General features: G+C 44.6%; 1 long non-coding RNA gene across 1 annotated transcript; it reads left to right on the top strand.

The window, feature by feature from the left end:
* LOC106506062 lies at nucleotides 40–14,483 on the top strand. Its single transcript, XR_001301043.2, has 3 exons — nucleotides 40–258; nucleotides 9,170–9,446; nucleotides 12,279–14,483. It is a non-coding gene; the product is annotated as an uncharacterized LOC106506062 (long non-coding RNA).

Below are 15,049 nucleotides of genomic sequence, written 5' to 3'. Positions count from 1 at the left end.
GCGCGCGTCCGACACTCTGCAGCACTGTGCTCTTTCTCAAAGCTCTAGCTCCGTTCAGTCCTTCGGGAGTGGTGACCCTAGACTCCTATCACTAGGAGCGCCTTCTGGAGCAAAAGGAGGCTCTACTTGGATCTGGAAGTCCTGTAGCTGAGGACAATCCCCATTTAGTCCTCAGCGAGTTTTTGAGCAGTTATTTTTGGACAGCTTGTTCTGTTTTTTGGCATGGGGAGGGGGAGTCTTTAGGACCGACGCATTCCGGTGAGTGTCCCTTAAATCTTTAGGAACAAATTCAGAATTTTGCCAGCATCTGACAGCATCCCGCAACCTCTTTCACCCGCAAAATGCTGGCTCTTTGGCAGAGGATGGTGAGTGGCGGCTGGACCACTGGTTCCTGGAATGTTGCCTGATTTCACAGATTGAGAAGTCAAGGTCTAGTTTGACCCACATTGTTCATCTACATATTTACTCGTGGTATGTTGAGTGTCCACACTGTTTTGTAAACGCAGGCGGTTGAAAGAACACCTTTTCGGAGACAGGAGGAATGATTCACAGTATCGCTGGTTCAACTGATCAGTCACAGGCAGTGTACAATGAAATAGCAAAGTTAGGCTGAGACACCCACTGATCAGAGGTGGCTCTCTGCCTGCAGTTGGCTCCCCTGAGTTCACCTGGCAACTGCCTACTGGTGTAAAAAGTCCAAAAGCTTTCTTGATTCACCCTTCTGACCTCCCATGCAGATTCCCGATTGCTTGTAAATTTATGGGTCAATAGAATCCATTCAAGAGATCACTACTTGGAGTTCCGTTGTGACACAGCTGGTTAAGGATCCCATGTCACAGTGGCTGGGATCCCTGCTGTGGTGAGGGTTCAATCCCTGGCCTGGGAATTCCCACATGCCACAGGCTCCACCAAAAACAAAACAAAAAAACCCCAAAGAGATTCATCAGTCCCTAACCAGCTTCTAAGTTCCTTTGCTTCATCTCTGGGACCCTGGTGCAGAAACTCTGCCTATGCCCACAAGTGCTAAACAGAAATTCAGAGACAAGAATTTTGGGTGAAGGAGAAAAAAATTGCTTTATTGCTTTGCCAGGCAAAGGAGGCCACAGCAGTCTAATACCCTAAAGAATGTGTCCTCCTTTGGGAGTGAATAGGAAGGGGTCTTAAAGTTTGGGAGTGGAAAATAGGGCCACAGATAAGGATCAGAGGAGATGCAAGCTTGTATTCTTCACAGCTGGTGTTTAGTGGCCCTGGAACTGATTCTGGTAGTCCTCCTCCTTTTTGGACTATAGAATGCTTCATCAAGTAGTTAACATCTTTCATTTGTTGGGGGTTTTAGTTCTGCAGAAGAACTCAAAGATAGTGTTATGCATATTCCTTGCCAGGACCCTGCCCTAAGGCTGCACTGTTGTTTCTGGACTGGTCTTTGAATCCTCTCCCTTCCCTGACTAGTAACTGTTTGAACTGAGGCCTATTCTTGCCTGGGAGCCCCATAGAGTCCTGCTCATTTGCTTTTTTTTTGGTCTTTTTATGGCTGCACTCACGGCATATGGAAGTTCCCAGGCCAGGGGTCAAATTGGAGCCGCAGCAGCTGGCCTACACTACAGCCACAGCAACGCCAGATCCTTAACACACAGAGTGAGGCCAGGGATCGAACCCGCCTCCTCACGGATACTAGTTGGGTTTGTAACCCACTCAGCCAAAACAGGAACTCCGGGGTCCTGCTTATTTTCAACCCCAGAGCCTGTTCCAAGGCCAGCTCGGAGGTGTACTTGGGAAGTGTTGTGAAAGAGAGGGTGTTTCTAGATTGGAGGTGAGAGCAATCATGCAGCCTTCTGGCAGGAGTAGGTATTTGATTTGAAGGCCTGAAACATTTGGCAGAATTTGATACAGTGTTGGTGTAGTCACAAGAGGACAGTTTACCACCAGAGGGCCTTTATCTGTCCTGCTTAATACCTTACCCTGTGAAGGGGGGAGGGGGAGAGAACTTATTCTGACTGTCCTGAAATAGGATATTTGGTCAACAGGGAGAAAGGGTGCAGGAAAGGCCACTTAGAATGGAACAGGAAGCCATTTCCCTTGGGTATGGGTCCCCAGAGACTGAATATTAATGACAGAACCATTCAGGGGTCATGAGTAGCAGAATCCTGGGGTGGGAGGTCCCTGAAGTTTCCACTGTGGTGTAATTACCAAATGCAAAAAGCCATGATTATATTTACACTTTTGTAGCATTCCAAAGCTCTGGACTTCAAAAGCCAGGCTAGATCTGATAGCTAATTAACACACTCCTCGCAGTCTCAATTTGAGAAGGCACAGGCTGAAGAATAAGTTACAGGCAAGTAGGCACAGGAAAACTTGCAAAACTCAAGGATTAGAAACAAAAATAAACCCACCAGTCTGCCAAGTTTTAAAGAGAAAAGTATTTTTGATGTTGCAAATCCAGGGAATAACTTAGATTTTGAATTTAAGGGGGTAGAAATTAAGGTTAACTAGGAGCTCTGTAACAACTTAGATAATTTAGCTATGTTACCCTCTCGAGGTCTGTCCCTCACAAATCCCCTGGGGCAGGCAGCAAACATTGTGAACAGGAGGCAAACTTGGTTAAAGACGTCCATTCTTTCAGTGGCGCAGCCACCTCTAGATTCAGCTAGCTTTGTCTGCAGTCATTACTGATCCAGGCCAGCAGCATAATGCGAGTTTTTAAGCCGATGGTCTTACAGTGTGTCTAGGCTCAGTAGGAACAGTTCTGGAAGCAGCTAACATCAACAAGAAAATAAAAAAATGGGTGCTTGACTTCACTGTCTCATTTCAGTGGATAAATAAAAGTCAAATCAAGATCTGGAAACAGGAGTTCCCATCGTGGCTCAATGGTTAACGAATCCTACTAGGAACCATGAGATTGTGGGTTCAATCCCTGGCCTCACTCAGTGGGTTAAGGATCTGGAATTGCTGTGAGCTGTGGTGAGGTCGCAGATGCGGCTTGGGTCCCAAGTTGCTGTGGCTGTGGCGTAGGCTAGTGGCTACAGCTCTGATTAGACCCCTAGCCTGGGAACCTCCATATGCCTCGGGTGAGGGCCTAGAAAAGACAAAAAAAGACAAAAAAAAAAAAAAAAAATCTGGAAATATGTACGAACCACAAAATCATGTGCCTAGATCAGCTCCAAATATCTTTCTACTTGCGAGTATCCCTGCATTCCACTCTTTCTCATTTTTCAAAATATGTAAATATTCTCTTGGAGTTCCTGTTGTGGTACAACGGAACTGAATCTGATTAGCATCCATGAGGACGAAGTTTCAATTCCTGGCCTCGCTCAGTGGGTTAAGGATCTGGCATTGCTGTGAGCTGTGGTGTAGGCTGGCAGCTACAGCTCCAATTTGACCCCTAGCCTGGGAACCTCCATATGCCGTGGGTGCAGCCCTAAAAAGCAAAAAAAAAAAAAAAAAAAAAAAAAAGTATGTAAAGTTTCTCTGCTTCCACAGTGTGCCTCACAGCAAAGCCTTTCTGGAGCCTTCCATACTGAAACTGACAGCATTATTGGCCTGAACCTCACCAGAACCCAGATTGGGACTTGAACTCACGTGCCGGGACTTGAACCCAGCCAAAACCCAGACTGGGATTTAAACCCACAGTTTTAAATTAGAGTCACTCACCCAGTGTCTGGACTTAGTGAGGTTCATGTTCTTTATGCCTCCACACACAAGGAATTCAGCGAGAGACAAAAGTGATAGGCAAGAAAAAGATTTATTAAGATAGGACACTTGGGAGTTCCCGTCGTGGCGAAGTGGTTAACGAATCCGACTAGGAACCATGAGGTTGCGGGTTCGGTCCCTGCCCTTGCTCAGTGGGTTAATGATCCGGCGTTGCCGTGAGCTGTGGTGTAGGTTGCAGACGCGGCTCGGATCCCGCGTTGCTGTGGCTCTGGCGTAGGCCGGTGGCTACAGCTCCGATTCAACCCCTAGCCTGGGAACCTCCATATGCCGCGGGAGCGGCCCAAGAAATAGCAACAACAACAAAAAGACAAAAAGACAAAAAGACAAAAAAAAAAAAAAAAGATAGGACACTTGTGAGAGATGCAAGCATGAGGCAAGGGGTGCCCTGAGGATTAGGTGAGCTACAGTTTTATCATTCAAGGGGAGTGGGGGTGGGAAAAGACTGCCTCTTCCTTTTCTTAGAGTAGTAATTCCTCCTTGCTGTCTGGTATTCAAGTCAGCTGAAGGGTGGTCTTTAAATTCCTGCCTTGGTCTGAATCTGAATGCAGGCCTCACCCCATTCCCAACCCAACAACCTGAGGCAAATCCACTAGTCAAGCAAGTCTGCCTTGTTCTGATGGCTTTCTTGAGCTATTATTAACACAGTGATCTCCCAAAGTTCCCTAGGTTTCCCTCTCTATTTGTGGTCCTTATTGGGACTTCTACAACTACCTGTGCATACTCCATCCCTACCTGTGCCTACTCCATCCTTATCAATACTGCAACCAGTGGTTCACCAGGTGGATCAATGACTGACACAGGGCTGCATGGTGGGATCAGTCTGTCCCCAGGTTGGAGCAACAGGGCTTCTTTGAGTGTCCTCGCTTATTATCTTTTGCTCTATCCATTGACATTAAGTGAATACTTAGGAAACTTGAGTTTGCAAGTAACAGAAACCCAACTCAAACTTGCCTTGAGGTGATCCTCTGGTTCATTAAAATCATCAGCTATCCAGATTCTTTTGCTTCTTTGCTCTATTAAGCCATGTGTTGGTTTATGTTAAGGCTGGTTTCTCTTGTGGTCTTAGAGTAGCTTCTAAGATCCAGCATGGGGCAGGGCTGAGTAGACTAAGGAGTGAACAAAGTCCAGGGCCTCATTCTGATTGGCCACTGTGGCCAGGGTATTGCTGTGCTCTGATTGGTCTAAATCTGGGTTAGTGCCCATCACATACATCATTGTGTGTACCTTTAAACGGGAAAATAGAAATAAAATAACGTATTAAGGTATTCCTAAAATGTCCTCACATCCAAAGTCCAACTCTTCTCCATCAATTTGGGACTCAATATTATCCTTGGGCTATGAGAAACACTGGTGATACAGTATTTCTTAAAGAGTGCTCTACTATTGTCTTCACAAAATCAGCAGGAAGTTTTGATAAATAGATGTTTTGTGGAGTTCCCATTGTGGTGCAGCGAAAACGAATCTGACTAGGAAGCATGAGGTTACAGGTTCAATCTCTGGCCTTGCTCAGTGGGTTAAGGTTCCAGCGTTGCCCTGAGCTGTGGTGTAGGTCGAAGATGTGGCTCGGATCCCATGTTGCTGCACCTGTGATGTAGGCAGGCAGCTGTAGCTCCGATTAGACCCCTAGCGTGGGAACCTCTGTATGCTGCGGGTGCAGCCCAAAAAAAAAAAAAAAAATCGAAAAAGATAAATAGATGTTTTACATCTTAATGGTAGTCCTGCAAAACATATGAATTAATGACACCAACTTCTCATTGCTTTGGAATTTCTTTTTATCTATTTCCAGAGATTTGGGAAATTTTCCATTGCATTACATTTCTTTTGCATGAATTTTGTAGCGAAACATAATAGACTTCATATGTGCATGGAGGTGGGGGCTGGGGGAAAAGCTTTATTTCCTGGTTTTATAAACCTCTTGATTGTATTTTGCAAGAAAACAGAAAAATGAAGTCATTCCTTAGATAACAAAATTCCCTTTACTAACATAAATTTATTTTCCACTTGCTATTTCCATGAATTTCTGCATTCAAAATAACTTTTTCATTTTAGTGCCAAATCATAATGTTATCTCTTAGAAGATTTTTATACAGCCGTTAGACTCAACTCATGGAATATAAACAATGTGCACTTGTAACTGAATGCATCTTAATTTATACAGGATCCAAGTTTTACAAGGAAACATAAATGTCCGAGAGTAGTTGTGAAAGTTACGTGAGAACAAATGAGGCAATATTTGCCTTACCAAATTTCAAAATACAACACAAAGTAATTGCAATTCTTTTTTTGGGGGGGAAGGGCACGCCTGGGAAGCATATGGAGTTTTCCAGGGTGGGGTCAAATCAGAGCTATAGCTGCTGGCCTACATCACAGCCACAGGGCACAGGGCATGTCTGGGCACGTCTTCCCATGGCCAATTTTTAATCTTCTTCCTTTCCCTGCCATGAAATAAAACCAAGAGCATAATGGCATTCAGTGAGTTCTGCAAGTTCCCCTAGTGAATCATCAAACCTCTTGTGGTCTTGGAATTCCCATTGTGGCTCAGCGGTAACAAACCCAACTAGTATCCATGAGGATGCAGATTTGATCCCTGGCCTCGCTCAGTGGGTTAAGGATCTGGCATTGCCATGAGCTGCGGTGTAGGTTGCAGATGTGGCTCGGATCTGGTGTGGCTGTGGCTGTGGCACGGGCTGGCAGCTGCAGCTCCAACTTGACCCCTAGCCTGGGAACTTTCATATGCTGTGGGTGTGACCCTAAAAAGACAAAAACCAAAAACACTAGTGTGGTCTTGGGGATCCTAAACTTGAAGCTGGTATCAGAGGTCTTGCCCCCTCACTGTCCTTGATAGGTTTGGGGGCATCTGGGTTATGCTAGCATAATAAAACCAGTTAAGAACTTTTTTGTTGATTCAGTTCATTAAATTATATATTTCTGAAACATTATTGATTTCAACTAAGTTTTAGCTGTATTTATTTAAAACTGCTCCCTAATTATTTTCTAGAAACTTCTTTTTGTATAATTATATTCCATTCCTCAGTCCTATTATCACTTTCCCTCTCACCCATTTTTGCTTCAGTTAAAAAAATACTTTGTCGGAGTTCCTTAGTGACCTAGTGGTTAAGGACTCAGTGTTGTCACTACTCTGGCTCAGATTACTGCTGTGGCTCAGGTTTGATCCCTAGCCCAGGGACTTGTGCATGCCGAGGGCATGGCCCCCCCGCAAAATGTTTTGTCAGCTTTAGTAAAGTACAGTTTTTCATTAAATTATAGTTGAGGTAAAATTCACTAATCTTAACTTGAATTTAGAGTTGGGACACACATAACAACAGTCATCTCCCACCACCACCATCATATGGAATATTTCTGTTATGCCCAGTTGTTCTCTTATGGCCCTCTGTGGTCAACTCCTTCCCCAGACCCCCATCCTCAGAAGATCAGTGATTTGATTTCTACCACTATAGTTTTGCTTTTTGTGGAATCTCATGTGAATGGAATCACGCAATATATAGTATTTTGTGTCTGACTTCTTTCACTTAGAATAATGCTTTTGAGGTTCATCCATGCTGCTGTGTACATCATTACATCTGTCCTTCTTGTTGCCAAGAAGTATTCCATTGTATAGATATACCAAATTTTGTTTATCCATTCATCACTCGATGGATATGTTTGGGTTGTTTCTAGCTTTTTTGACAGTTATGAATAAAGCTGCCAGGAACATTTGTATACAAATGTCTATTTGGACATATGTTATCACTTTTCTTGGGTCAATGTCTAGGGGTGGTCATAGAGTCAGTGTATGTTTAACTTTATAAAATACTTTCTTAAAATGTTTTCCAAGGGGTCTGTGTGATTTTCATTCCCACCAGCAATGTATAAGAGTTCCAACTGCTCCACATCCTCACCAATATTTTGTATTGTCCTGTCATCCCCTGTGGTTTCCTCTGCTGACAGCACATATGCCATTAGACCCTTGAAGCTACTCTCAATGCTTCAGGACTTATGCTCCAGTTTCTACAAAGATCCTGCAGGCAATCCAGGGACAGAGAGGGCTCAGGCTCTCCATCATGTCGGGTGACCCTAATCCCATCTCTTCTGTTAATCTTAGAAATCTCAACGTCCCCATGGTTACGACTTCTCCAGCCTCTCCTTCCCCACAAGTACTGGCTTGCTTCTTCTTCCCAAGAGATGCTCCAGTGTAACTCTGCTCAGCTGGCTGGAAGCAGAAAATATGTACTCCTCACTCTCTGTTCCCAAGAGCTAAATTCTCCTAATTCCCTGTTCTTGATGAACAGCAAGGAACACCTAACATCAGCTGTGTCTCTACCCCTACCTGTATCCCAGTTCTGGTCCTATCTCTGTCTACATCTGGCTATGTGTGGGTCTGTATCAACACACGTTGATACTGTGTGTGCCTAAAACAAGGTCGAGAAGGAAAGCGTGCAAATTGATAACATCAATTCCATTTGGGAAGGAAGAAGTACTGGGGTAAAAGATGAGAGGAAGATTTTCTTTTCTTTTCTATTTTCTTTTCTTTCCTTTTATCTTTTTAGGGCCACCCCTGAGGCATATAGAGGTTCCCAGACTAGGGGTTGAATCAGAGCTGTAGCCACCAGCCTACACCAGAGCCACAGCAATGCGGGATCCGAGCCGCGTCTGCAACCTACACCACAGCTCATGGCAATGCTGGATCCTTAATCCACTGTTCGAGGCCAGGGATCAAATCCACAACCTCATGATTACTAGTTGGATTCATTAACCACTGAGCCAGGATGGGAACTCTGTAGGTTTACTTTTCAATGTGTAGATTCATGTTGGTATTTGTTGTTGTTGTTGTTTGGCCACCTCATGGTATGTGGCATTCTCAGGCCAGGGATCAGACCTGAGCCACAGTTGGATCTTACACTGCAGCTGTGGCAACACTGGATCCTTATTAAACCTGGGAAGGGGGGAAATGCGCTGAGGGTTTGAGATGGAAATGCTGTAAAATTTGGTTGTGATGATTGTTGTACACCTATAAATGTAGTAAAATTCATTAAATAATTAAAAAAAAACCCCACATCCCAGGCTCCAGAGATGCTGCTGATCCCTTTGCACCACAATGGGATTTCCTCATGTTGGTATTTTTAAAATAATATTAAAAAGAAAAGAGTTACGAAACTAAAATTTTCCTTATACTCCAAGCTTTGGCAGCCCCTTGCTCTCGGAGTTCTCCATAGTTCTTCCCATCTCTACCTACCTCTCAATGAGTTATTATTTTAAAAAATAATCTATACTTTCTGGAGGCTAGAGAGTCACTTAGAGCTCTCAGACAGGGAGAAGTCTGTCTGGCAGACAGGCTGCTTCATACTCATTAGAGGCTCTCCCAGGAGACTCAGTTTCATTCTAAAAATATTTAGGAGAAAGAGCATCCTGAAGAGAGTCTCGGTTTGCCTAACATTGTCTTAATTTTTGTCTCTTTTCCTAGTGTCCTGTTCAGTAGTCTGTGTCCCAGATAGAAGAGCAATGGCTGGGATGATAAAAAGCATCGTCTCCCTAATCACAAGTAACCTGCTTTGGACAGTAGCAGGCTGCCACCAGCCAGTCCTTCTGAGAGAAGACTAAAGTTTCCTCCTCGCTTGTGGTCATCTTGCCTTCAGTTGATTCTCAAGGTGTCTATGGCTTCACCTCATTGGCATGCTGCCAGGACAACCAGGGAGTGGGTTGGAGCGAGTGGGTGCTGTTTCTGCATCCCAGGAATATTGGTGAGCTTCAGGTCGGTGGTTGGGGTGGCCAGGGTTACTGAAGGAAGGAGCCACGAGGTGAGTGTTCTTCACACTCTCCTCAGCTTCACTGGGAAACATCCCCTCAAAGCTGGCAAGGTTTCCTCCTTGGTGACTGAGCACCTCCTCCCTCCAAATTGCCATAGAAAGGCTGCCTGTGCCACCCATGAAGCAATGCCTTTTCCATCCCTGGTCATGGGCATGCGTGAAAGCTGTGGCTTCTCTCTAGTCAGACACAGTGGGCAGCCAGTGAGACCAGGGATGGGATTGGATTGCCCTGGGCTCCTGGTAGAGGGACCAAGGCCCTGTTCTGGAGTTCTCACACTTGGTTCAGAGGTCTTCCCCAGGTCTCAGCCCCTGGGGCCCTGTTATTCAGCCATCCTGCCATTCTTACACATTTCTGAACATTGATACCTTTGCATACCTGCTGTTCCACCAGCCTGGACTGCCCTTCCTTATGCTTTTCTGCCTCCTTCAGCACTCAGATCAAATATCATCTGTGGGATGCTCTTCCTCTCACTCTGCCTGAATTAGTTCGGCTCTTCTGGGCTCCCAGGGTTTGTTCCCACTTCTGCTCCTACACTGCCTACTTCTCTCTACCTCCCCCACTGGCCTAGGACCTCAAGGGTAGAGACTGCTCATCATAGCCATACACCCAGACCAAAGCTGGGTGGGTTCAATACCAGGCCCGGGAACTTCTGCATGCCACTGACATGGCCAAGAAGAATAGCATCCTAAAACAGGCATTCTGGTTATGGAAATGAACCCAGAGAGGAAAGTTTCAATGGATCAGCCAGGTTTCACTAGTTTCCTCTAAAGAGGATTCTATGATTAGTGATTTAAGTTATTTTTGTACCCCAACCAGCAGGCATTTTTGTACCCCAACCAGCAGGCACACCTATACTGAATCATTAATCATCTAACAAATACCCACTGCCCCACTGAGTCATTGTGCTGAAGGCAGAGGTTCAATATTTAGGAACATGCCTGCCAGCCTGATCCTTGGCCAAACCTTTCAACCATGCTGCTCAGGAGAGAAAAAGCAAATCTTTCTTTCAAAGGAAACTGTATGGATCCCAAATGTTTTCCCCTGGGGTTATAGTATACATGACTGAATTTGAAGAATGTTTTTCTGCACATCTGGCATGTAATGTCCTGTATTTTCCAACAAGTCAATGCATAGCTTATCCAGCAAATGATTTATATTTGTAGATACCAATTACCTCTGTTGAAAGGGTTTCCTGGATAACGTTGTGACTGAAGTGCGTAATGACGCCAGGACTTTCTCTGCAAGGCCCCAGTTTAGGGCTGGTCCAGCTCCTTCTGGTGGTGTGGCTTTAGGACTTTGTTGAGTGCCAAAATTGTAGCTTTGAGTGTCCAAACTTCCCAAATTAATGTCACCCTATAGCATCTAAAGGGTTAATTTTAATTAATTCACTCTTCAAGAGGCTCCATGTTTATTTGTTTGTCTAAAGAAAGCAGTAATAAAGCATGCAAGCGAACTGATTACATCTTAAACCTGAGCGTCAAGCTTGAAAAGATATTCACACACCCATGTTCCTAGCAGCAATATTCACAAGAACCAAGAGGCAGAAACAACCAAACACCCGTCAGTTGGTGATTGGATAAACAAATATGAATATATATATATATATATATGGAGTATTATTATATATAGAATGGAGTATTATTCAGCTTTATAAAGGCAGGTAATCCTGTCACATGCTACAACATGGATGAACCTTGGACATTATACTAAGTGAAATAAGCCAGCCACAAAAAGACAAACATTGTATGATTCTACTTATATGGAATATCTAAAGCTGTCAAACTCAAACAAAGAGAAAGTAGACTAGTGGTTACCAAACAGAAGAGGGAATGGATATGAGAATTTAAAAAAAAAAAAACTTTTAATTATAGTTGATTAACAATGTTGTGCCAATTTCTGTTGTACAGCAAAGTGACCAAGTCATAAACATACATATATATATGTATGTATGTTTATATGTAACGTATATGTGTACACACACACACACACACACACAGAGTCCCTTTCTTACATTATCCTCCTTCATGGTTTATTCCCAAGAGACTGGATATAGTTCCCTGTGCTATACAGTAGGACCTCATTGCTTATCTATTCCAAATGTAATAGTTTTTATCTACTAGCCCCAAAGCCCCAGTCTATCCCACTCCCTCCTCCCACCCCCTTGGCAACCGAAGTCTGTTTTCCATGTCTTTGAGTCTGTTTCTGGTTTGTAGATAGGTTCATTTGTGGACTTGGGAGTTCTTGTTCAATGGAGTTTTAGTTTTGCAAGAGGAAAAATTTACAGAGATCTGTTGCACAATTATGTGAATATACTTAGCTCTACTGAACCATATACTTGAAAATGGTTAAGACTGGAGTTCCGGTTGTGGTGCGGCAGAAATGAATCTGACTAGGAACCATGAGGTTGTGGGTTCGATCCCTGGCCTTGCTCAGTGGGTTAAGGATCCAGTGTTGCCGTGAGCTGTGGTGTAGGTCGCAGACGCAGCTGGATCCCGCGTTGCTGTGGCCATGGCCAAGGCCAGGGCTGCCGCTCCAATTAGACCCCTAGCCTGGGAACCTCTATATGCCACGGGTGCGGCCCTAAAAATCCAAAAAAAAAAAAAAAGAAGGAAAGAAAGAAAGAAAATGGTTCAGATGGTCAATTTTATGTTATGCATTTTTTAAAACCACAAATAAGCAACAACAACAAAATAAAACCCTGAAATTTCTTCAGGATCACCTGGTTTGTCCTACTATTTTTTTTTTTTTATCTTTTGTCTTTTTAGGGCCACATCTGCGGCATGTGGATCATTATCCATATTCAAGGTGACCTGACTCACACCTGGGTGCTGTACATGCTTCAGCAGCCTGCCTCTCCGGCACTTCAGATAAGTTTTCCCTCCTCCTTCATCATGGAAAAGAGGAGTCCACGGCTCCCCTTAGTGATTCCAAGCAAAGCCAGGGTGGGGGGGGATGCCCTGAGAGACACCAAATTCTCATCAGTTCCACTCTCTTCTCCTTAGTAGCCTCTTGGGTAGTTCATTTTTACTGGCAATAAATATGTACAACCATGAAACATGTCAAGTGGTCCTTGGGTTCTAAAGATGACAGAAGCCCAGACTGTGGCCAAAGAATGGCAGAGTGGAGTTCCCACTGTGGCACAAAGGGATAAGCAGCATCTTTGCAGCTCCAGGACATAGTTTTGATCCCCAGCCAGGCCCAGTGGCTTAGAAGGATCTGGCATTGCCACAGCTGTGGCATAGGTCACAACTGTGTCTCCAGTCTGATACCTGAACTCCATATACTGCAGGGCAGCCAAAAAAGAAAAGGAAAAAAAAAAAAAGAATGGCAGAGCAAGCACACCCAGAGTCCAGGAAGACTTCCTGTGCTCGGAGTCTGGAGTCACACTCCCAGTAGATGCCACTTTATCTCAAATCAGAGTTTTTCTGCTCCCCAAGATGGACTGTTTGTTGGCTTGGGTTTGCATTTAACTTTCTGCTCAAGCCTAAGGAGACTCAACTGCAACCTTAGATGCCTCCAAAAATTTTTAGTCCAGAGCTCAAGCTGCCCTGAGTGCCATACTCTTTGCTCTGTATTCAAGGCCCTCTATGACCCAACCCTAAGGTACTTTTCCAATCATATGTCATTGGAAGCTAACATTGCATAGTGACTTAAGTTTGGACTTAGGGTCAGGGTTGCATTCCAGTTTAACAGGCTTTATCTCTGTAGCCTAGGATAATCACTTATCTCACTGTGTGTTTCTAAAAGAAAAACAGAGATAACAGTGTCTAGTGTGTGAGAATTTGATGAGATAATGCATGCCAGACCTTAGCCTAGAACCTAGTACAACGTAAGCACTCTTTGAAGCACTTGGAAAGTGGAGTTGCTGTCAGTAGTACAGGTGCCCTCCGCTCCAGCAGAACAGGATCAGTTATCAGGTGTACTCAAGGTCTGTGCATTCCAGCCTATCTCTGTCTTACTTTGCTCTTCTCCCTTTCTGGAACATCTTCCCCAAATCTCACCAATGCCCAGATCAAAGCCACCTCAGTCTTGAAGGCTTCATTGACCCTCCCAGCAGGAAAGTATCGGTGCTAGAGGTTGATTTGTGCAGGTTTTTGCTATAATGTAGCTGTAAATACACAGCGTTATAGATGGGGCTTGGCGACTGTGTCCTCAGGGGTGGAATGCAGGAGGCTCCAGGACCTAAGGTGGGTGCGTAGTCTTTCTCTGGCACTTTGGCAAGTTCTCTGAGCAGATCTCAGAGTTCCTCTCGTCGTAAAAACTCTGTGAGTCCTCAAGGAGGTACCTCTGTGAACTAGTTTGTCAGCTACAGCAAGCCTTGGAGAAGAAGCTTTCTTGAGGATAGCGCATGGGCACTCCTGGCTGGCTGTGTTCCCATTTACCCAGTAAAAGCAATCCTGGGTGGTGGGGTTGGCTCCCTCTGCACCGTCTTGGTTTCATGGGCCCAACCTTTGCCCTTCCGCCCCCTACTTGTGTTTAGATCCAAAGGTCTAAGCTAGTTCTCCTTCCCTATATTCACAGCAACTTCTCCTGCCTTAGCTTCTCTTAGGACTTGGGGTCCCTTTCTTGGGACATGATTCCAGTCAGTCTTGTGTGACTATTATTTTGTGTATAATTTCTTCCTCTATTGGATTAGAAGCTCCTTTAAGGCAAGGATTATGTTGGCTTGATTTCCTTACCATGTGCAGAGCCAAGCACAACACTTGGCTCATCCTCAGTACCTAGTGGTTTTGTGTTAACTTAATTGTTATAAGTGAGGTTATAAGTTATAAGTGAAGATCATAATTACCAATTACCATGTGTTCACGATCTGTCTGGCCCAGCGCTAAGAGCTTTACATCTGTTATCTCAGGTAATCCTCATGTTAGTTTTGTAAAGAAAGCTTTTCTGTCCTCTACTTAAAGATGAGAACTGGAGGCTTAGAGGCAATAATTGTCTTGGCCAAGGTCATAGAACAAGGAAAAGGTAGAGCTGGGCCTTTTTTTTTTTTTTTTTTTTTTTTTTTGTCTTTTTAGGGCTGCACCCCCAGCATATGGAAATTCCCAGGCTAGGAGTCATATTGGAGCTGCAGCTGTCGGCCTACACTACAGCCACAGCAATGCCAGATCTGAGCTGCATCTGTGACCTACACCACAGCTCAAGGCAATGCTGGGTCCTTACCCACCAAGCGAGGCCAGGGATCAAACCCTCGTCCTTGTATATATTAGATTCATTTCCACTGAGCCACCATGGGGAACTCTGAGCTGTGACTTTAATTTATCTCCATGTGACTGGATAGATGCATGGATGGCCAAGGGAAACACACATACAGACACATCATTGTGTTTGCAAAATTTTTACCTCATACCAGAAGCCAGTCACACAAGCCTGAGGACAGCTGGCTCCCCTCCAGACAACCTGGCCCAGCATCTTGATGTGGACTGCCTTTTGGGGGGCTGCTGTCAGTTCAGACTCAGGCTGGGGCTGCCAAATTTATAAGATTCTGAAGTCTACCAGGTGATCTGCCTCATGGCTTCTTGTCCTTCCCCTAGCTTCA

This window comes from Sus scrofa, chromosome 14 (assembly GCF_000003025.6).
Source record: "Sus scrofa isolate TJ Tabasco breed Duroc chromosome 14, Sscrofa11.1, whole genome shotgun sequence".
Lineage (NCBI taxonomy): Eukaryota > Metazoa > Chordata > Mammalia > Artiodactyla > Suidae > Sus > Sus scrofa.
The sequence above is the reverse complement of the archived record's forward strand: the minus strand, read 5'-3'. Positions and strand labels throughout refer to the sequence as shown.